This window comes from Cydia pomonella, chromosome 20, assembly GCF_033807575.1.
Source record: "Cydia pomonella isolate Wapato2018A chromosome 20, ilCydPomo1, whole genome shotgun sequence".
Classification (NCBI taxonomy): Eukaryota; Metazoa; Arthropoda; class Insecta; order Lepidoptera; family Tortricidae; genus Cydia; species Cydia pomonella.
In genome coordinates, this window is record NC_084722.1 from 17,140,947 (window position 1) to 17,163,492 (window position 22,546).

Sequence of the window (22,546 nt, forward strand, 5' to 3'; positions counted from 1 at the left end):
GTGTGTAGCTGTGCTGCGAGAGGAAATAAAAGTGATTCTATATTGATTTTCTTTGGTGAAAACGCAGCCTTATTCTTGTAAATAACAATCAAATTGTGTTCAATTAAGAGGAGTCGTAAAGCCAGGAAATTAGAAGGAGACAAAAGCTATGGCGTGCCGTGCAAAACTTGCGACGGAAGAAATAAATTTTTTTTTTTAGCCTATTTGTGCGTGTCCTACTGCTGGGTAGGCCTCTTCCCAAGTTCTCCATAACTCCTGATTTTGAGCTTCCTCCGGCCAGTTGTAAAAAGTCGTAAACACAAACTAATTACACATTAAATGAAATAAATATCGTATACTAAGAAAAAGTGACCAAGGCCTCCAGTGCCCCAGGCTGGAATCGAACCAGCGTCCTCTGCTATCGCGGCAGGTGTCTGAGCCACTCGGGCACCGGGGTCACGGCAGCTTTGTCGACCAATGCTTTTTTCCAAGTATATGCATTTATTACTGAAGGCTTACGGCGCCCCCTAGCCATCTCTAAGGTAGAACAGTATGGTTCATACCTTCTAACTGGATCAACTCAGGTGATACCGAGCTGAAAATAATTTAATTTGTTCTAATACTTCTAATAGTTATTACACATTATTTTATATACTTCTGTTTATTTTCTGGTCAGTCTAGTCGAACCCTAGACGATATTTCTAGCTATTTGAACAAATATTATACTGCGATTGTATACAGGGTATCGATATATGTACGACTGAAAATAAATGACAATTAGACATGTCTCGTAACTTTTTCTACCAATGAATTATTTATTCAGACAACAAGATCCACAAATTTGTTAGTATTATTAAAGCTAAAACCTAAAATCTATGTTAATATTCATAACTAATGACAACGTACTCGTATTTTTAATTAAATGTTGCATTATTGAGCACTCATTCCTTACAGCTAATGTCTTCAGGAGGCTGTTCGGGCTGTCACGTATTCTGTAAAGAAGCGATGTCATCTTTAAACACGGGTTTTATTGGAATATGCCCTTGCGAATGTAGTGGTTTTATTCTTTTATAATTGCATACATGTAGTGGATACAAAAAAAATCTATGATCCTAAAAAGGTTCACTCATTTTCTCACACACGTGGTCATTTTATAAAGTAGTCCATAACGAAATGGATGAAATAGCATTTAGAGTTACATTAGGTATTATTAGTACCTATTAGATGATTGCGCAGTATTATTGTAGGAAGATTATGAAATTTTCTGTATTGTTCTAGTAGGTAATCTTTAGAAACTGAACACGAAATATTTAAAGATAGGTATTAAGTATTACGATAAGCTAGTCTAGTATCTAGTCCTAGTTCTAGTCTAGGTTAGTTTAGTTTAGTTATATAGTCTATTTTTCGAGTGTTTTTTTTTCATGACATCTGCCTTTCGGCACAATTCGAAGAACGATTAAGACACGTTTAAGATCTTTGAAAGATCTTTAAAAGATCGATAACTAAACGACGTGTCAAAATTGACGTTTATTTCGATTCCGCTGCAATAAGATCTATCTACGATATTTCTAACGTCAAACTGACATTGGTGGCCCGAATCGAGTTGCTTCTTTCAATTATACGATATGTAAACGATATCTAAATGAGAACTTATCTAAACCAGAACTTATCGGTATCATATCTCATTCTTCAAATCGGGCCGTTCAATTAAAACTCTGCGTTAGCCATGTAAATATTTAGAAATATGAGTAAATGTAGGTACAGTCACAGATTTTAATTGCTGAGCCATTTAGGGTTCACTTTACATTGGCTCGTCATACCGTTAGCATTGACTACCAAATTAGCTTGAACCATAAATGGAGCAACTATTAAAGACTGTGATTACGTTTTTGGAGTAAAATATGCTTGGACTCTCATTGAGTCATTTCACATTTTAAGTAAACTTTCATTCATAAAATATTTACCCTCAATAATTAAATTTTAATATTAAATTTTAATTCCAATTCAATATTCTATCCAATAATTTGTTATTTGATTACTGAAAGTGCCTTTTTTAGTAAACGGTTCATATTCATTTCTTGCTTTTCTATTATATTCTATTAGTTATAAATTATTTTGTAAAGTTCAGAATTGTCTATGGAGCGGTACATAAATAAATAAATAATATAACAGTAATCTCAAGAAGACTTGCTCTGTGGGTATTCAGACAACGATACAAACGTTGAACACCATTCCTTTTCTTGGGGTTGTACTGCAAGCCATGAACGTTATCGTACTGCTCACATACCGCCAACATCTTTCTTAGAGCACTGACCGACGGATTCAACAGCACCATGTCGTCCGCAAAACTGATGTTATTTATGCTGACACCATCTATGTAGCATCCGATATGCATGCTGCTGAGCCCAACTATCAGCTCCAAGTAAAAGTAAAAGAAGCCCCCTGCCTAACTCCGCATCTGTACTCTGAGGCAAAATTATCCGCCCATCTTACCTAATTCACTTGACTTCGGTACCTTAGGATACTTATTACATCTGCCGGCACGTCTGAAACCTCTAGCTTTTTACATAGCATTTTGTACTCTAATCTAACAGAAGCTTTTGACGAATCGATATTAATTACTTTTACGAAAAAGCATAATGAAGTATGCTATTCAGTTTCCTTAAATGTACTTAGCTATACCCCGTAGTTAGCGGAGAATAAAACACCGTTTACTAACTTTATGTTTCCACACAATCTCAGGCACAATGGCAGGACTTCAATTGTTCCTGCAACCTTAATCTTTTCTCTATTGAAAAGTTTTCAGACCAGTGAACTGTATTTGGCTATATTTTTGAATGATAGATGAACCGACTTGGAAGAAAGGAAGTTATTCATTCAATATTTAATCTTCATTCTTTGGTAATTCGGTTTCATCAAAGACTTGCATCACTTATTTATTATAATAAAATGAAATTCGAAACCCTCGTTTATCTGCTTTACTTCCAACAAAAAAAATGTAAAAAAACTCCGTAAAACAGAGCAACATTAAGTTCGAGAAAACTAGCTTATAGTTTGACTGTAAAACTAGTTATTTTATTTTTTAAACAACAAGATAAATAAATTTGAAAATAAAATTAAAATACAACTAAGTACATACATGTAAAATAAATCTTAAAATAACCCCTGCATCATGGCACAAAAGAAGTCAAAAATTAAAGCGTGTTAACAAATTAATTAGGGCGTAACTTGAAATGGCCCCCTCGAAGCGCATAATCAGTAAAAACAACAGCCCCTGATTGCGACACGACGAATGAATGACGTGTACATTCGTTCACTCGTTCAATCCGTTCCCATTCACTCAATAATTACGTGTTCAGCTCCAAGTCTTAATTGCTTTTAGCCGATTTTGTCAAAAGATAATGTTTTTAAGGGATGTCATTAGAAAAAAAGCACGGTTTTGAGTAGGTACCTAAATATACTAATTAAGGAAAATTTAACTAAGAAATTTAATTTCCATATCACTCTGTTCCTTGTTACAGTGATAATCATTGTGATATTAAATTCCTTGACCCTACCTACATATTATAGATAGAGATAGAATACTCTTTATTGGCACACCTCAGTAAAAAGATACAAAAGAAAGAAAAACTTCCAGACAACCTTTGGGTGGCGAAAATAGGTGTTGCTAAACGTTATGAAGCCTACACTCACATACACAATTACATCATTGGCCACAGCATCTTGACAGATGATTGTTGCAGCGACAGGTTATTAAGAAGAAGAAGAAGTCCGTGCGCCGTCGGAGATCGGAGGTGCGGCACATCTTTTCCTGTGACTGTAAATCCCAATCGCAGCACTTTCTGCCACAAAGATCGCAGGTGAAGCGCGAATCTGTTGATGGTTCCTGTGCAGTCCGAGGTCTTTTCTGCTTTAAATCATCGAGCCAGACTTCATCATGCTTCGCTATGCCGTCATGTAGAAGGTTACGCCATTCCCCTCTTTTAAAGGCTTCCGTTTCCCAGGTGTTCGGGTCGATGCTGAAGGACAACATGTCCCGCTTGCAGGAATCCTTAAAGCGAAGCATTGGACGTCCGACTGGTCTTTTGGCGTATGCAATATATTTCACTCAACATCACTGCCCGGGGAAGTCTATCTATATACAGTAATAATAATTAGTAGTAGTCATTATTATTACTATTTTTGGCATTTTTATTAATAACCATTAAGGTACTGTAAACTTAAATCGACCGGGATATGAACTGTGATTACCTTTGAAATATATTGTTTTTATTGAGCTCCCGATATTTCGACGCAATTACATGCATCTTGTTCACGGGTAACTGGAGATAGCGGGTGATACTAACCGTGAAGCATTCAAAACTGTTAAGGTAATAGTTAATTCACATAGTCACATATGCAGTTATTTCTTGAATTGGGTTAAAGGAAGATTTTTTATATGACTAGGAATTTTATTCAATATTCTAACACACATAAACGAGTTGTTGTGAGGTGTGTTTTAGGTACATTTAATTCTATTAGCAGAGTTTAAATGTGTAATAGTATAGATGGAAGCAATAATCTCATACTTACCTTCTCAGTGTTAGAAGTCATGGGGGTGGGGATTCATGCGAAGTTAGCCGTGAAAATTTATCGTATGAGATTATTTTCGACTACCCTCCTTCAATTTCTAGCGCTTGAATTTCTAACATTTACCCCTGATCCTTTTTAAGAAACGACGGTTAGCTATTACAGATTTTGGAAAATAATTAGGTACAGTCAGGGTCAACATTGATCACTTTAACAAAAAACGTTGTTGATGTAATCGATTCAATTTCTGTTTATTATTAGCTATTTTAAATATTCCACGTTGCACTTAAAAAACTGTTTTTTCGTTGATCGAGTAAAAAATATACATAGCAACCATGAGGTAGCCGTCCATTCGTTCGAGGCTAACTCCATTCGACTTCATTCAGAAGTGCCAATTAAAAACTACATTTCATTGGCGGACGGTCGACTGAATAGTGAAGAAACAAAGTAACAACAGCACTTTTAATTGACCTTTGGCAGAGCTTTTTTATGATGTAGGAGGTAAACAACGAGACGAATCGCCTGATCGTAAGCAATTACCGGCGCCCATGGACACCTGCAACATCAGAAGGGTTGCAAGTGCATTTAAGATAGGATTAGGCTTATTTCTTCGAGGTCGAGGTCGAGGTTCGAAGGTCGAATCGGTCCGGAAATACCGCAGGGGAGAGTTCATTCCACAGTGTAGCTGTGCGAGGCTGGAAGTTTCCGGAGAAATGCACAGTTGTGGATGGCTAACTACATAAGTGGTGAAGATGGTTTTTTTTAATACTAAAAACGTATATACGTTTATACGTCGTTGGCAAACAATCATACGGCCCGCCTGGTGGTAAGCAGTCTCCGTACCATATGTACACCTGCAACTCCAGAGTAGGGTCTAGTTAGTGTTATTTGGCTGCGGTTTTCTGTAAGGTGGAGGTACTTCCCCAGTTGGGCTCTGCTCTGATCTGGAATAACATCTGCTGTGCTGTGCCCTACCACACAAAGCGAGATGACATTCACAATGCCCATACCTCTCTTGTGGACGTAGCCGGATCCAAATGTTTTGTTTATAATTTTTGTTACCGACTTGCCTACAGCTGCCATGGAAGGTAATATAATTTGCTGATGACACAAGTGATGTGTTGACTTGCAAGACGTACAATTGAAATAGAGTTCAAACTAAATGTACTGTCAAATACTATATATTGTGTTATGATTTGGAGCCAAATAAAACTGTAAATTAATGAATTACGGTTTATTCAGGGCTATACAACACGAGTTCCTTACATGACGTTCATGACAGTACCTATCTCAGTGTTGCCACTGTAAATACTGTGACAGGTTATTAATAATTCAATAATAATTTAATATAATTTTTTAGAGTAAGTCGTACTAACACTGTATGGACCAAGGTCTGAAATAAATGATTTTTATTTTATTTTATTTTTATTATTTATTACTTATTGTATGGACGAATTCCTGATACCTTGAACTGTGTTGTATTGTTTAATAGAATATATCGTATTTTATAATGCACTCTTGACAATCAAAATATTAATTCTTTTATACTGACAAAATAAATAAATATCATACCTATAGTCTGTATCTTTAGGTATTTAAAAAAAGGTAAACAAAATCTACCCTCAAATGGCTCCTTAAGGCAGCTGAGGGTAGATGAAAACATTACATGATCAAATAATGTAGGTTTAAAGTCAGGTCGTTCAGTGACAGATCCAGGCGGTTTTGTATTTGGTTGGTTAACCAATAAATATTAAAACTACCCGAAAATGTACAAATTGTTTGTTTACCTTTTTTTAAATACCTAAAGATACAGACTATAACATATTATCTATTAGCAAAACCTCTTTCATACGCAAGTACGCAACGCAACTTATGATGAGTATATTTCCAAGCATACAAATTTTAGGGTTCCGAATTGTTATGCATGCATACTTTGCGTTCATGAGCTCAATTTGTCCCTCAGGCCAATTCAAACGTGTGTACTCCTTAACATGTTAACTTGCATTTCGCTCATACTTGTCCGTACATGTATTGGGGCGAGCGAGACTGATGTCAGTGTACGTTCGAATTGACCTGCCTGCCTTTTTAATTATTGCCGTAAGAAGTTGAAAATTGCCTGTTATTTTAAAAGCCAGTAATATTCCTGATTGATGTTCCGTCAACAAATCGCTCCAGTTATTCAAACAAGAGGTAAAAATCTCCTTATATTGTACCTTAACAGTCCTACTTCTCATGCAAGTCAATTCAGACTGTCACACAGTACGGTAAGGATGATATTGCAGTGTTAACGTTGGTCGATACTTGTTGCGGGTTGATCAAAGAGACCGCAAACGACAATCGTTTGGGAGAGGGGGAGGGAAGGTATGCAAACAATTGTGTTTGTATAACTAACCAGGGACTGGAGAGTTATAATAGAGAAATCAAAGCAAAACGGCTTGTTTTGTAACCGTGAGCGTCTTTTGAAAATTGAATTTCATTTCGTTTTAAAATCACTTGCGCATTTTGCTCGTATTATTGCAATGGCAAAATAAGGTCAAATTTAGGGTTACGTGTAACCTTTGAAGGCCATTTTAATAAAAGTAGATTTTTGTTAACGTATAATGCGTTAGAACTGACTTTAGTTTTAATAACAAGACTGCCGTGAGACACTTACGTATTAAATATTTTTCTACTCCAGTACTCTTCTTTGTCGATTGAATGACTGCTAATGAGATCAAAATTGACTTCATAAGCAGCTTCAGCAAAATCAGTGTTCTTAGGAATATTATACAACTGTTGTTTATTTTATTCTGACTTCTAGGCAAAGATAGAAACTAATCTTTTTTTGTTATTTATAATTTTGGATGAATGTTTTCTTAGAAAAAATATTATGTGCAACGCTACATAATTAGGTCTTAAAATTCTCGGGCCTGTCTTTACAAAACTCAACTTCGATTCGTTTTAAACTGCGGCCCTTGAATTTCAAGAACCCTTATTATTGTGTACCTGTTGCACAAAATACTAATACTTTATAGTTTATCAATGGGAAGTAATTAAATGATCAGCCGTTTTTTAACCTGATTTGCAGAAAAAATTGCCATTAAATCATTTGGACATCGTACAAAATTTTTGTCACAATAAATAATAATCGAGCGACAACTCTTGTTCAGCAAACAATTCGCAAACGGTCAACATTATTTGTTATTTAATGTATTTTTAGTAATTTTATATTTATATTTGAATTGTATTTTGTAATGTGTCTTATGGGTTGGTATACTTGATTTTTTTTTATAACCAATATCGATCTGCTTCTGTTATAATCTGCTTCTATCTGCTTAATAAATAGTCGAGCTGCGCTGCCACTGTTTCACTGCGGTAAAATATGAAAATTTTATACTTACAAAGGTAAGTTATATCTGCAATTACTTTGGGCATTAAAGTGTTTGAATTTTAATTTACAGCTCTTCCTATAATCTTAAAAATATCTAACTATACAGTTTCGTAGAAGAGAGCCTAATTTAATGATTATATCTTTTGTTATAAAGGCACAACTGTGAAACCTTCATGCGGCAGATATGTAATTAAAAATCACCCTTACGGACAACCGACAATGTGGTACCTTTTACCTAAAAAGGTCACATTGATCTATTCTTTTGCATCCCTCGTATAAATGAGCGGGGTGTGGGTAAAAGGTAAAAGGTTATAGGGTCTACGTGAGCAATAATTACGTCAGCAGAAAAGGGTCGTTTTTAGGGTTCCGTAGCCAAATGGCAAAAAACGCAACCCTTATAGATTCGTCCTGTCCGTCTGTCTGTCCGATTATGTCACCGCCACTTTTCTCCGAAACTATAAGAGCTATACTGTTAAAACTTGGTAAGTAGATGTATTCTATGAACCGCATTAGGATTTTTACACAAAAATAGAAAAAAACAATAAATTTTGGGGGTTCCCCATACTTAGAACTGAAACTCAAAAAATCTTTTTTCATCAAACCCATACGTGTGGGGTATCTATGGATAGGTCTTTAAAAATGATATTGAGGTTTCTAATATCATTTTTTTCTAAACTGAATAGTTTGCGCGAGAGACACTTCCAAAATGGTAAAATGTGTCCCCCCCCCCCGTAACTTCTAAAATAACAGAATGAAGAATCTAAAAAAAATATATGATATATATTGCCATGAAAACTTCCACAGAAAATTGGTTTGAACGAGATCTAGTAAGTAGTTTTTTTTTTTATATGTCATAAATATTTAAAAAAAAAGGATTTTTTCATCAAACCCGTGTTCATCAAATACGTGTGGGGTATCTATGCTATGGATAGGTCTTCAAAAATGATATTTAGGTTTCTAATATCATTTTTTTCTAAACTGAATAATTTGCGCGAGAGACTTCCAAAGTGAAAAAATTTGTGTCCCCCCCCCCCCTGTAACTTCTAAAATAACAGAATGAAAAATCTAAAAAAAATATATGATATACATTACCATGCAAACTTCCACCGAAAATTGGTTTGAACGAGATCTAGTAAGTAGTTTTTTTTTTAATACGTCATAAAGTTAAAAAAAAAAATTACATCAAACCCATACGTGTGGGTTATTTATGGATAGGTCTTCAAAACTGATATTTAGGTTCCTAATATCATTTTTTTCTCAACTAATAGTTTGCGTGAGAGACACTTCCAAAGTGAAAAAATGTGTGTGTGTGTCCCCCCACCCCCCCCCTGAAACTTCTAAAATAACAGAATGAAAAATCTAAAAAAAATATATGATATACATTACCATGCAAACTTCCACCGAAAATTGGTTTGAACGAGATCTAGTGAGTAGTTTTTATTTAAAACGTCAAAAAGTTAAAAAAATTTTTTTTTTTTTCATCAAACCCATACGTGTGTGTTATTTATGGATAGGTCTTCAAAAATGATATTTAGGTTCCTAATATCATTTTTTTCTAAACTGAATAGTTTGCGTGAGAGACACTTCCAAAGTGAAAAAATGTGTGTCCCCCCCCCCCCTGAAACTTCTAAAATAACAGAATGAAAAATCTAAAAAAAATATATGATATACATTACCATGCAAACTTCCACCGAAAATTGGTTTGAAAGAGATCTAGGAAGTAGTTTTTTTTAATACGTCATAAATGGTACGGAACCCTTCATGGGCGAGTCCGACTCGCACTTGGCCGCTTTTTAATTGTAGGGGTTTAATTGTAGGCGTTTATTAAGTAAGCCGCCCAATGAGGTAGGTATTTATTACCTAGTTTTCATTACTTAAGTATAAAAATACAATTTGGTTATTTAATGAAGAAAGTTCCTTCTCCGAATTGTGATGAGTGTGGCGTATTAGAAGACGTGTACCATGTTATAATGGAATGTGTCCGGAATGGAGCTGCTAGGATATAACATGGATATAACTGGCTTTTTCAAGCCATAATACTATGTTTGATATCGGGGGCTGCAATAGCGTTCTGGCTGCTCCTCTGTCAGACTTCGCCATGGCGCTACTGCAGCTTGTACGAAAGGCTATTGTTAATAAATAATAATATAATTAATTAATTATATAAGAATATTGTACTGTTGATTTTCTATGGAACGACATGTTCACCTCGGTGACAAGCTCTTAAATAAAGAGAAAACAGCGTTAAAAATTATTTGAGAAGTTTTTACTATGACGTTGAATTGATGCATCAAAGCGGTTTGTTTACAGAGGCCTACAGTGAAACGCGAAAATCTTATCGTTCGAATACACAAGAGTGATAGAGAGGCAGAGGAAATTTCGATTTTTGTGTTTCTTAACAAGCCCTCAGAATGTGGTAGTGGCGCCCTCTACGCACAGTTTTGCGTAATATCCCCTATTAAGTTGACTGTACCTTATTTCAAACCTTCAAATTGAGATGGCTACATTCGTATTTTTTCATTCGTACATATTTAAAGAATCAATGTATATTTCATCAATACTTTTTTTGTAGCCGTGTGACACGTGACGTTACTCTGAAGTCACAAACTTATTTTCATATCCCTCTGGTATTTACAATTACCTACTTATGTACCTAATAGTTGTATACTGAAACGTTCAATACCAGTTTAGTATTTGCACGATACACATAATTATTAATCACTACTTCAAGTAGACACCTTTATCCCTTCATTTTCAATTAAATGCAGTGTCTTCTATCTTATTGGCTATGTAATATGAACGTCATAAATGACCCGTAAGTATTTTCCCATAATCGTTATTTTTTCCCGTATAATTATTGTATGTCGGTGAGTAGTCACCTTAGCTGCTAGCAGCTTACTTAACTCCTTGTTTTATTAATTTATATCTTCATATTGACAATTCTCTTTTTCCATTGGTATGTAATTTGATTAGGTAGTTATTTGATTACATAGCCTCATTTATTAAAGAGTATACTTGATGGTAGGCTCGCTGCCCTTAGTCGCAACTATTTAGGTACCTACTTATGGCGCTAGGTATTCATTCATATATTCTTCTCAAGTTTAACAAGTTCTTGGTATTCGTTTTTCCTTATCCGTCTCTTTGACATTTCCGTGGCACTCCGTGCACACTAAAGGAGGCAGTTAGCAACCTGAAAACAATCCTAGGCTTCGTGGAGGAGCTGGGGTGGTTAGAGTAGCGCTACCTCGTTTCACCCAAAATAGGCACAATGGTTGTCGATTTACGGAAAATGCCCAGAAGCACTAACTAACCCTCCAACAATCTGAGAGCGTTAAAGTAGTTTCCCTAAATTACCTAATAATTTCTTCCTCTCTGCATATCCATCTTGCAGTGTGTCGTGATTAAAGTAGTTTCATAGAGGGCTTAAAACTATTTTACTCTGTATCCTACGTACTTATGTAGTGTAGGACTACGTGTCGTAGGGTAGGACGACAACAGCCCCGCGTTAATATGCGCTACAGGCATCAGCTGGCAATTTACACGGGGCTTTTCGCGGTATGCCACAGCTAAATACAGCCCGGACACGAGAAGTTCTAGCTGGCCATTATTAAATAGGCAGGTCAAAACTTAAGACTCCTTGTTAGGGGCAGTGAAGAGTTCAGATAGATCGTATTTGAACGTGAAGTAAGGTTTGCTGACTTATTTACCAGCAAAGTAGATCAGTGATCAATAAATATTTTTACAACATTAGTTGATTCAGGGCCATTTCGTCCTCAATCATCGTCGTCACCTTCTTTAATCGTCCACTGTGTCATGTCGTCAGCATACAATTCCTAAATCGTTACCTTCCTAACTCGTCTACATTACCGTTTTGACCAGAGTCACAGATCGTTAACATTCCCATTTTGACCACAGTGCCAGCTCGTCAACATTATTGTACCACCCATTATCTTGTCTGCCTTGTATTAACTAAAATAACTTCTGCACTTTTCATTTCCTTTTCTATTGCTTTTTTCTGATTTGTTGGCCTGTGATTTCAACCTTCACCAATGCCAACACTGTGGACCATATAGGAATGTGGACAAAGGATAAGATGTTCTACATTTGATCATCGATTTTGGTGACGTTCAGTTGTCAGTTGCTATAGTTGCTACTACAGCAACAAGCATAAGTTGCACAAGCCATAAAAAGGTCAAATACAGCTTCGGAATAGTGTCAATATGATATCATAAATGAATTCGTGATCCTCGATTTATACGAAAACGATACCAAACTTGGCCTACTACTGGGCCAAAATGAGATAGATAAAGTTGAGAGCCATCTACTTCTTAAATCCATCCTTGGGTCCTAAGGATTAATCCTGCCAAAGGAAATCTTTTATTCATACAACGTCGTTTTTCACGAGCTTCACAGTCAACTACTACAGCGATTCTGATTGAAGACAATATTCATCCCTCAATTCTATTTGAGCGTGCAAAAGCAGGAAACATGTTCACGAAGGATTTTTAGATCTGTTTGACAAGAAATACTCCTTGTAATTAATTGAGTTTTTTTCTGGGAATGTTTTTCCTTTTGTATTACCAATCAAATTCACATTTCAGCTTATGCCTGATGCCTAAGGCTGAAATTAAACCAGCGTTTTCCAATTCACTGTTGCTGACTACGAATTAAGATAAAAAATACCGTTTTCCGGTTTCAACTATATAATTACCGCAAACATAAGCAGTACATTTGAAAATACTATTTCGAGCTTATTCTGATTTTAATTTCTTGTTCCGATCTGTCAGCTGTCAACTTTCAAAAATGACATTTGTGGTGGTCTCCTGAAACTATTTTATCTGATAAAGAGTATGCACTTGCTGCATATAGCTTAGCTATAGTCTTCCAAAGGGTTGACTTAATTAGCGTCGCTGACAGCATGACGGACTGTAAATGGCCGACCTACCCGCTAACGCCGGGAGGGAATTATAATGTACATCGTCAGCACCTTTAATCAACGCATCCACAATGAATTATAAACATTCACGCACTCGTATTAAAGCTACTTTTTCCTTGTTTTTATATCTGATCTACGTCGCAGGTATTATATAGTTTATAAGGGTCGAAAATTGCTTTTAATCCTTGTTAAAACCTTATCAAATCTCGTTACGCGTGTTATTCGTTCGGCTCGAATTACCAATACTGTTTAGATCGTAGATATTGAGATAAATAACATAGTAATAAAATAACAAAACTTCCATGAGGAGCATAAGGTACATATTCACACAGTCGCATATTCACGCACGTATTGATATGAACATAACAATACTAAAATTATAGTCACACATAAAATTGTCTATAAGGACGTTCGCTACCCAACTAGTAAGTCACAAAGATGTCCGGATTAACGCCAAAGCGCCGCTTTGGTTCGGCCGATCGTCGTCACAAAAGGGACTGACAGAGTTATCATACGAATGGCCGATGAAGGCAAGAGCCGACACGTGCTACAAGGATATCAGTGTGGGATCTGTGAAGGCTTTTATATGACAAGTCATGTTTTTGTGAAAGCGGATTTTTCTCGACTCGGTGAAATGACTGGCAGTCAATTTTATTGCGCAATTGTTCAATAAATTTATTTAAAAGAATAGCAATAGCCCGTAAATAAATTCACTGTAGCCAATATGACAATCGAACTTTGTCAAACGCCAAACGAAAAGTAGAAATGAAAATGACAGATATACGAAAAGTCATGTGACTATTTTCGTATATAATTTGATTCAATTGGCGTTTTCTATCAACGTAGCCATCTTGGGTGGACTTCTTGATCAGCTGTCTCGAGAATGTGTACATATACATTCTGCCGGGTTATAACGCGTAAGTAGTTAATGTAAAATAAAGGAAATAGTTTTATATATATTCTTTTTTATTCTGTATTTTTTATTATTAACTTTTCCTTAAGTGAAATGTATACCAATGACAATGTATGATTAATACTGAATAAATAATATGATATGATACGAACAAACGAAGAACCTACTTCCAACGAGAAAACTTGCGTTCCACTATATTGAGAATAAATAGTGGGATATCCTTGAAAAAACAAAGCTGCTTTTATTAATAAAAGAAAAGGCATCAGTATGGTCTGATCATGGGACGGGGGAGGAAAAATATATCATTATTATTATCCATTATTTGAGGGAAGAGCAGATAAAAATATGACGAAGAGTTTTTTGCCGCTCATGAAAGGTCAGTGTGGGGCCACTAAATGTTACTTATATTTATTACCGGACTGATAAAAATAAACGAACATTTTTTTCTACAGCAAATTTATTTCTACAGAACATCTCAACTCTTACGAGTAGATGAAGCATAATTATGTAAGGCAATCGAAGTCCCACACATTTTAAGCGCGTACTTTAGTATGGGAGCGCCGTTGTGTCAGTTGCGCCACAAATTACGACCACTACACGAGTAAATTGATAATACATTGTGCAACGAGGGGGGTAAGTGATATAATGTACGAGATTCTGTATGAATTAACGACTCGAGTAACAATATTCTTACCCCCAAAGTTACACACAACGGTTTTTCAATCACACTTGCGTAGAAAAAAATAAATTTTAAGAAAAATAATTCTTAATTACGGTGACATTTCAAACATTCGTCCGCCATATTGTCATTCTTTGACAGGTCAGGCATCGATGGCACTATGGAAGGTAGAGACAAGGAACATAATCTCCTTAGGCAGAACTGTTGCAAGTGTCCAGCTGTCAGCTATAAATAATAGTTCCAAATCTCTCCAGAGTAGCGCTAGAGTAGCTAAGAATCTAGGCGTTATTGACGGAGTGAAGTGCGCTGTCTCTGATTAGATTTTTTTCTCAAGTATTCTAGGTATTGTAGCGCCATCTATTTATGGTTTTTGGTCGGGCACTTTTTGGTATATGGAGATTCTGTTCCTTGCCTCTACCTTCCATAGATGGCACGGACCTATCCGACGTTCAGTCACAATTGGAAATTGTGTAAAAATATTTCAAACGGCTATTAAATTAATCAAATGAAATATTTTTGAACATGAACAAAAATACAAAATTAAAAACGTTAATATTTTAAAAGTAAAACTTATTTATGTATAGTTAATTCGTATGAATTAGTAACAAAAAAAATGTTTTATGATTATTTTTGCTACCTATCATGATTGTTTCACAGGATAGTCTCAATAAAAAATCAGCATTGGAGATCATTCCTATGCTTTCTATTTTGTTTAATTTCGCTTCTGCATTTGGTCTTACCAATAACTGATATTTATTTCAAGACGTTTTCCAACACTAAAAATGTTACCAATATCGACAGGAAGCGTTCTCATGGCTCGACATCGACGAAACTGTACCACGATACAAATCTCCAGTATTTATTGTTCCGGCCGGGCTTGTAAGTGATTTGCTCGAGGCAATCTAGGCCGACATTCCGCTTTGGAACCTAGTCAATTGTCTCTAAGCAACCAGTGAAGAGCGGTACTGGATCACGAGCAGTACAACAATGGGCTGTGTTCTGGATTTTTTTTTTTGACATGCACCGCACCGATCCCCGATAGCAGATCATATGGCTCATACCCTAGATTAAGAGAGATTTCCTCCCGCGGATGCTCCGGCTGTGGAATTTGCTCCCTACCTAACCAAGGTTTTCTCGAGGGACTATACAGGTGTATTTATACCCCTTTTTTGAAGAACTCCATACTATACGTACACACCAAACACCGTAACTACGGCTTGCCTGTTGATAAGCGAATACCTTGACGACCGGTCTGGCCTAGTGGGTAGTGACCCTGTCTACGAAGCCGATGGTTCCGGGTTCAAATCCTGGTAAGGGCATTTATCCGTGTGATGAGCATGGATATTTGTTCCTGAGTCATGGGTGTTTTCTATGTATTTAAGTATTTGTATATATTATATATATCGTTGTCTAAGTACCCTCAACACAAGCCTTATTGAACTTACTGTGGGACTTAGTCAATTTGTGTAATAATGTCCTATAATATTTATTTATTTATTTATTATTATACCGTAGCTACGGACGACTGTAACTGCTACATGCACGTTGCCGACCTTTTGAAAACCTTTTTGTTTGTCTTCATTGGTTGACGTCACTACGTGTAGTGACCCGTGGGTTTGACTAAGACCTCTATTCGATGGGGATCCGTGCCATCCGGCCGAGTGCAAGGACCATAATATTTTATCACATTTTCTGTTTTTTTTTTTGACAAGTATATGAGTAAGTAGCTACTTAGTTTAATTACTTACATTTCTACAAAATGTGTATCTATCTGTAACTATCTGTTAAGGTGACGGTCGGGTTCAGCCTGCGCCAGCATTTCTGCAGCAATACAGCATGACATTCGTTCCGACTGTATTGCCGCTGAAAATGTAAAAAAAATCTGGGTAGCAGCATTGATTTGCTGCAATCGACTGCATTACTGCAGGAAACGTCCAATAATGTCATTTTATCGAGAAATTTTAATTAAATTAGACGTTTTATACTTATTAAATTTTACGTGTAGCCGACAATAAACATGACACAACCACATGCACCATGTGTATACTAAATAGTTACGTAAACTATTTAATGTGTTAAGGAACTTTTCTTCAGTTTTCGAAGTAGGCTACTCCCTAAACCGAACACCGCAAAAGTCTCAATAGCAATTAGTAATCAGAACCAAGTCGGGCTGAAACCGAATCCCCTAGCGCCATCTCTAATTAAACAAGTTGTAAAGCAATTAATTTGTATCGTGTTGATTCAGTCGGCTGCCCTTGAACTCTCATTTACTTATATCGACAGGAGAATTGAGCTGGATCATTAGTGAGCATCAGGATGGACGTCAGCGAATTTTAAAGAAATATTAATTTACATATTGTTTGTGTGTACCGTACTGAACTACCACGAGTTGTTTTAAAAAAAGGTTGGGTCATTCTCCTACCATTCTGACGTCCTTTTTATCTAGAATGAGCTACGCGCTACGCTCAAAATAGTTAAAGGTTTACAAATGTACACTGGTTGGATTTCATAGGTCTACCCACCATCCTGACGTCAGATTTTTTTTAAATAGCTCGCTTTGGGGAGAGGTATCCTGGTTTCTATTAAAGGCTACAAGATGCTTATAACGATTTCGCTGCTATTAATATATAAATTTTTAATTTTGTTTATGTGGCAATAAAGGTTTTTTTTTATTCCATGATATGATTTCCACTCCACATTCGAAAAGCAACAGACGGGTGATCATTGAAGTTCCGTTATTATATAAATGTCGTGACCGGATCATAGACTGATCATTTTATGAAATATGAGGGAGCCGGTCCGGGCCGTACCAACTACAGACGCTAGCATTCTATTGCAAATTGTTTTGATTCGTTATTTCACTTACCCACCAAAAATGTTTTTATTTTATTCTATTGTGTTTAGTTTAACTTTTTTGTTATAAGTGTGCGCTCACAGCTAAAATGTATTTTGCATGAAAAAAAAAAGAAAAATTCTCATGTAAGCGAATATTTTTGTATTCTTATGAGAAATAAAGATCTTTAAACCTAAATACCATTCTATAAAATTTATCACTTCGTGTTATGGTTAGCTTTGACTTTTTCATGATGTGGCCGCAGATCATTTCAAAAAATGATTGGTACATCCACGACTTATACAACTAGTTGTTATATGTATATGCTTGTGACGTCCCAGTCGTAATCATTTATTTTTATAAACAATCAACATTTAGGTTTTGCACTTTAGTAGTTAATTAAGAGAGGTATGGGCAATGTGAATGTCATCTCGCCTTGTGTGGTAGGGCACAGCACAGCAGATGTCATTCCAGATCTAGAGCAGAGCCCAACTGGGGAAGTACCTCCACCTTACAGAAAACCGCAGCCAAATAACACTTGACCCTACTCATAGTGTTGTGTTCCTGCCGGTGAGTAAGGTTGCCAGAGCTCAACGAGGAGGGTGGGGTTAGGGTCAGCAACGCGCATGTAACTCCTCTGGAGTTGCAGGTGTACATAGGCTACGGAGACTGCTTACCATCAGGCAGGCCGTACGCTTGTTTGCCACCGACGTAGTATAAAAAAAAAAAATATCTTTTACAATAAACGTATCGTTCAAGCTAAATTTTATATTTTGAAATGTTTGGGTTTCACAACTGGCGCAATTGTTCTTGATTAAAATTTCAGTAACATTACGACAGAGCCAGGAAGACTATATGACTCGTTTTTTTACACCATGTTTTAAGTTTTTTAACAGAGCGTGATCCGCGCAACGTATTATTTTTAAGCTGCTAAAATTTCTGCCGGTGAGTAATTTCAGCGACTTTTTGCCGTCGAAATTGTCTGCTTTAGCAAAGTTAATGTAAACGCAGCTATTAAAGAGTACGACCTATCGAAAATCTGCAGGTTCCTTATGTTTAACTTGACTTTTTATGTATATTATGTATACATGTATATTATGATGATATTATTATTGTATAACTTATCTACAGCTTAAATTTGTATATATTTAGTTATAGTTCCTAGCTAATAAGAAAAATTTGCATGCTTCTTCAAGTAAAATGTACGCATTTCAAATTACTGTCCACCTATGTACATTTATGCAAATAAATATATCTTTATCTTTATTTTTATCTTTATCTTTTAAAGTATTCAGTCTACTATTTTTTGAATTAATATTAACCACTAAATAACTTTTATAAATAATGCTCCGAGCGTTATAAATAATGCCACTAATAGTATAATCTTCTGAAAAGCTTTTCAAAAAGTTAAATTATTTGGGTCACGTCGATACCAAGTCTGTTAAATTTGAATATGTCAATAATAGTTCTAAAGCAAGATAAAACTCTTGAAGTGAATTATTTATATGTATATAGAATTCTATTGACTAAAAGTACGTAATTTATATAATTAAATAACCAGTGAGAAATATGTTTTTTATTCAATAGAATTCTATATAATTCACTTCATGTTGTGGTCCTTCGAGCCGGATATTCTTGCGCATGTTGGCTGGACAATACAAACATATATGTATGTAACATGTGTGGATATAGAATTATATCAAATAAAACACATATTTCTCACTTTTTTTTTTTTATTATATAAAAAAACGTGTTTTTAGTTCAAATCTAAATCAAAATGTGACACTATTTTTTCATATCATTGTTTTAAAACTAGAAAACGAATAAACCAAATAGCCTGAAGGTTTAATAGGTACCGAACAACTCTTAAAATACACAAGATACTTTTATCAAAAAGCCGTAATCCGAGAGATAGGCACCGACCTGAATACATTAATCTTGATAATGCGAAGTGGCCTCGGGATGTAGGCCGGAGTTTTTGGGGTTAAACACACAGAACTGGGGGTAATTATTAAATACTTTGTGCTATTTAGTATGCTGTAACAGGGGGAAGTTGAAAACAGGGTACTTTTATAACAATAAATATAGGTCGTGGTCTCCGGTCTCCGTACGGAGCAATTAGAGCCCTGCAGGTCTCAACTCGGCGCGTTCCCAACCGTCGGTCCAAATGCCAAGAAACTAGATTCCTATATTCTCAGATATTGTCCCTAGTGCTTTCGTAATTGGGTACTTGACACATGTTGAATATTATAACAAAATTTATTAAAATGGATAGAAAAAAGCCATCCATTATAAAAAAGTGAAATTTAAGAAAATATATTGAGATTATAAAAAAATTACCTAGGTTCCAAAGTCTCAAAAAAGGCTTTAGTCTCTTTATTTTTTGTCTTTCAAAAATAGAAAATAAAATGGTATCATTCGATTCCTTACATTTTATTAAAAATAAATTGTATGACAACTATACACATAAACGCAATACTTGATCCTTCCATACATTAAGAACAGACTAATGTCATGTGACGTCACATCATATTATCATTTTGTTACAGGCGTTTCAATCATCGAGTGCGAGCTTCAGACTTTAACTCTCATTTCTGACCTTTGTGTTGCTTAAATGTCATGAGTCCTATATAGACATTTGATCCTCAGGAAAATCAAGATCGTTTGACATTATTTACAAAATACTGTCAAGTAGCCAATTAGGTAAACTGAACTCGTTACTCGCCAGCGGTGGTTCAGCTGCTATTAGTCATAAATTTGAGCAAAAACTCATTGTTTCGTAGAATCTCGAAACGATGTCAAACTTTTCAGAAAGGAAATTGAAACGGTACACTTCAAAACTTTATGTTCAAATAGGAAACTTGGGAGTTCCCGATTCAAAATTACTAACAAAACAATTTCAAAATTACTAAGAAAACAATTCGAAAACAATAATGAAACTAATTTGTAGCGCAAATTTGTGTCCAATCTTAGACAGACTTTAGTATGACTTGGAAACTCTTTTATTTTGTTAAAACGAGATACAAGTGTTTTAATTTATATTGTTTTGTTGGGTTTTTATTTGTTTAAATAGTGAAACTACACTTAACAAATACTTTATCCATGAGGAAAAGAATTGCCTCGATGCTAAAGCGAGTGCGCGGCAGCAGCAACTGTATTTTTATTATTTTATTATTTATTAAGTACAACCACATCGTATATATTACATATGTTACATCACAATAATCTTAAAGTACTTCACCTGATATACTACGACAATTATGGAGTACATAGCGTTGTCCAAGCATGATATAGGGAACGACATAAGAACTATGGGACATTACATTTTATAACATTAAATTTATAAGACTTATAAAACAATTAACTACTATATGTACATTATTTACAATTTTACAAATAAATACTAATACTAATATATAATTTAACACAGAATAATTTAATTTAAATTTGAAATTTGAAACTAATTATTATTTTTGTTTCGGCAATATCTTACATTTAAATGTGGCTAGACGGTCATGAAAGATGTCAACGAGATTTTTGTGGGTTGTAAGACTGTTGTAACTCGAGCATATTCGTACCATGGGGGCTTGCAGACCAATGTTTGTCCTGGTAGCCGGTATAGAAAAGGGTTTAACTATAGGCCGCCGTGGGTAGTTGTAGGGTGTAGTTAACGAGATTTTCTCAAGTAGTTTGCTGCTGTTTACCTGTCCGTTGACTACCTTGTGTAGGAAGCACAGGTCTAGCATTCGGCGCCGATCGCGTAAGCTGTGCATTTTGTATCTAGCAAGCCGGCAGTCATAGGTATTTCTATGTGAAAATCCAGGGGTATGAAACGCAAGATGTCTTGTAAATGCTCTCTGTATACTTTCAATACGCTGTGAGTGAACATGATAGTATGGACTCCAGACAATTGAGGCGGATTCTAGATTCTAGATGGCTGCGTACAAGGGTGTTATATAGAATAATTTTAGTTTGTTGATGTCTAAAACCATTAGAGTTTCTCCTTATAAAGCCAAGCATTTGTGCAGCCTTTTTAACTACTGCATCAATGTGTGCATGGAATTTCAATTCACTGTCGAGTATAACACCAAGGTCTCTCATTTCAGCAACTTCCCTTAACTCGACGCCGCCTATCTCGTACTTAGTCACAAGCGGTTTTTTCTTTCTGCAATACTTTATAAAAAAGCACTTCTTCACGTTTAGAGTCATTCCATTCTTATTGCACCAGGACATTACGTTACTTAGGTCGTTTTGAAGCATTTTGGCATCCGACTCGCAGGACACAGATTTATAGATTTTTAGGTCATCTGCGTAAAGTGAATAGTTGGAGTGTTTTATATGGCCTGTGATATCGTTAATGAATATTAAGAAAAGCACCGGTCCCAAATGCGACCCCTGCGGAACTCCCGATTCGGCATAATAAGTAAATGATTTGTAGCCGTGAACAACAACACACTGCGGCCTGTTAGTGAGATACGACTCAAACCATCTCAACCAATCATATCCTACACCGAAAAGGTTCAGCTTTTTCAGTAGGATTGCGTGATCAACTTTATCAAACGCGCTACTGAAATCAGTGTATATAGTGTCTACTTGGGATCCTCTATCAAGCTGCTGGCATAGATCAGTAACAAAAGGCACGAGATTAGTCGCCACTGATCGACCAGGTCTGAACCCATGTTGATGATCTGACAGACTGGATTCCGCCAATCCTGATAGTATAGGCACAATAAGGGACTCGAATAGCTTCGAGAAACACGACAGGATTGAAATCGGGCGATAGTTTTGCATATCAGCTTCGTCGCCTTTCTTGTATACTGGCACAATTCGAGCCTCTTTCCACGCATCAGGAAAGCAGCCTTCTGTGAGTGACTGATTAAAGATCAGATAGAGTGGAAATGCTAAAGCCGGTCCACACCGTTTCACGAATATAGGGGGTATGCCATCGGGTCCTGCACCTTTTGAACAGTCGAGTTTTTTGATAGCCCGTAGTATTTCTGATTCGGTCAGGTGTATTTTGTTAATAAATTTAGAACTTGTACTCGATTCATCCGTTACCACGTTACTAGAGTTCTTTGATGTATATACGGACGAAAAGTGTTTAGCAAATAGATTAGCTATATTTAGTCCACTTTCGGCTATATCGTCTTTCAGATGCATCTTCGCAGGGAGAGTAGACCGACCACCTCTTTTGTTTTTAATAAAACTCCAAAATGCCTTAGGGTTATTTGGAATGTTTCCTTCAACGGTTTGTTTATAATATTTGT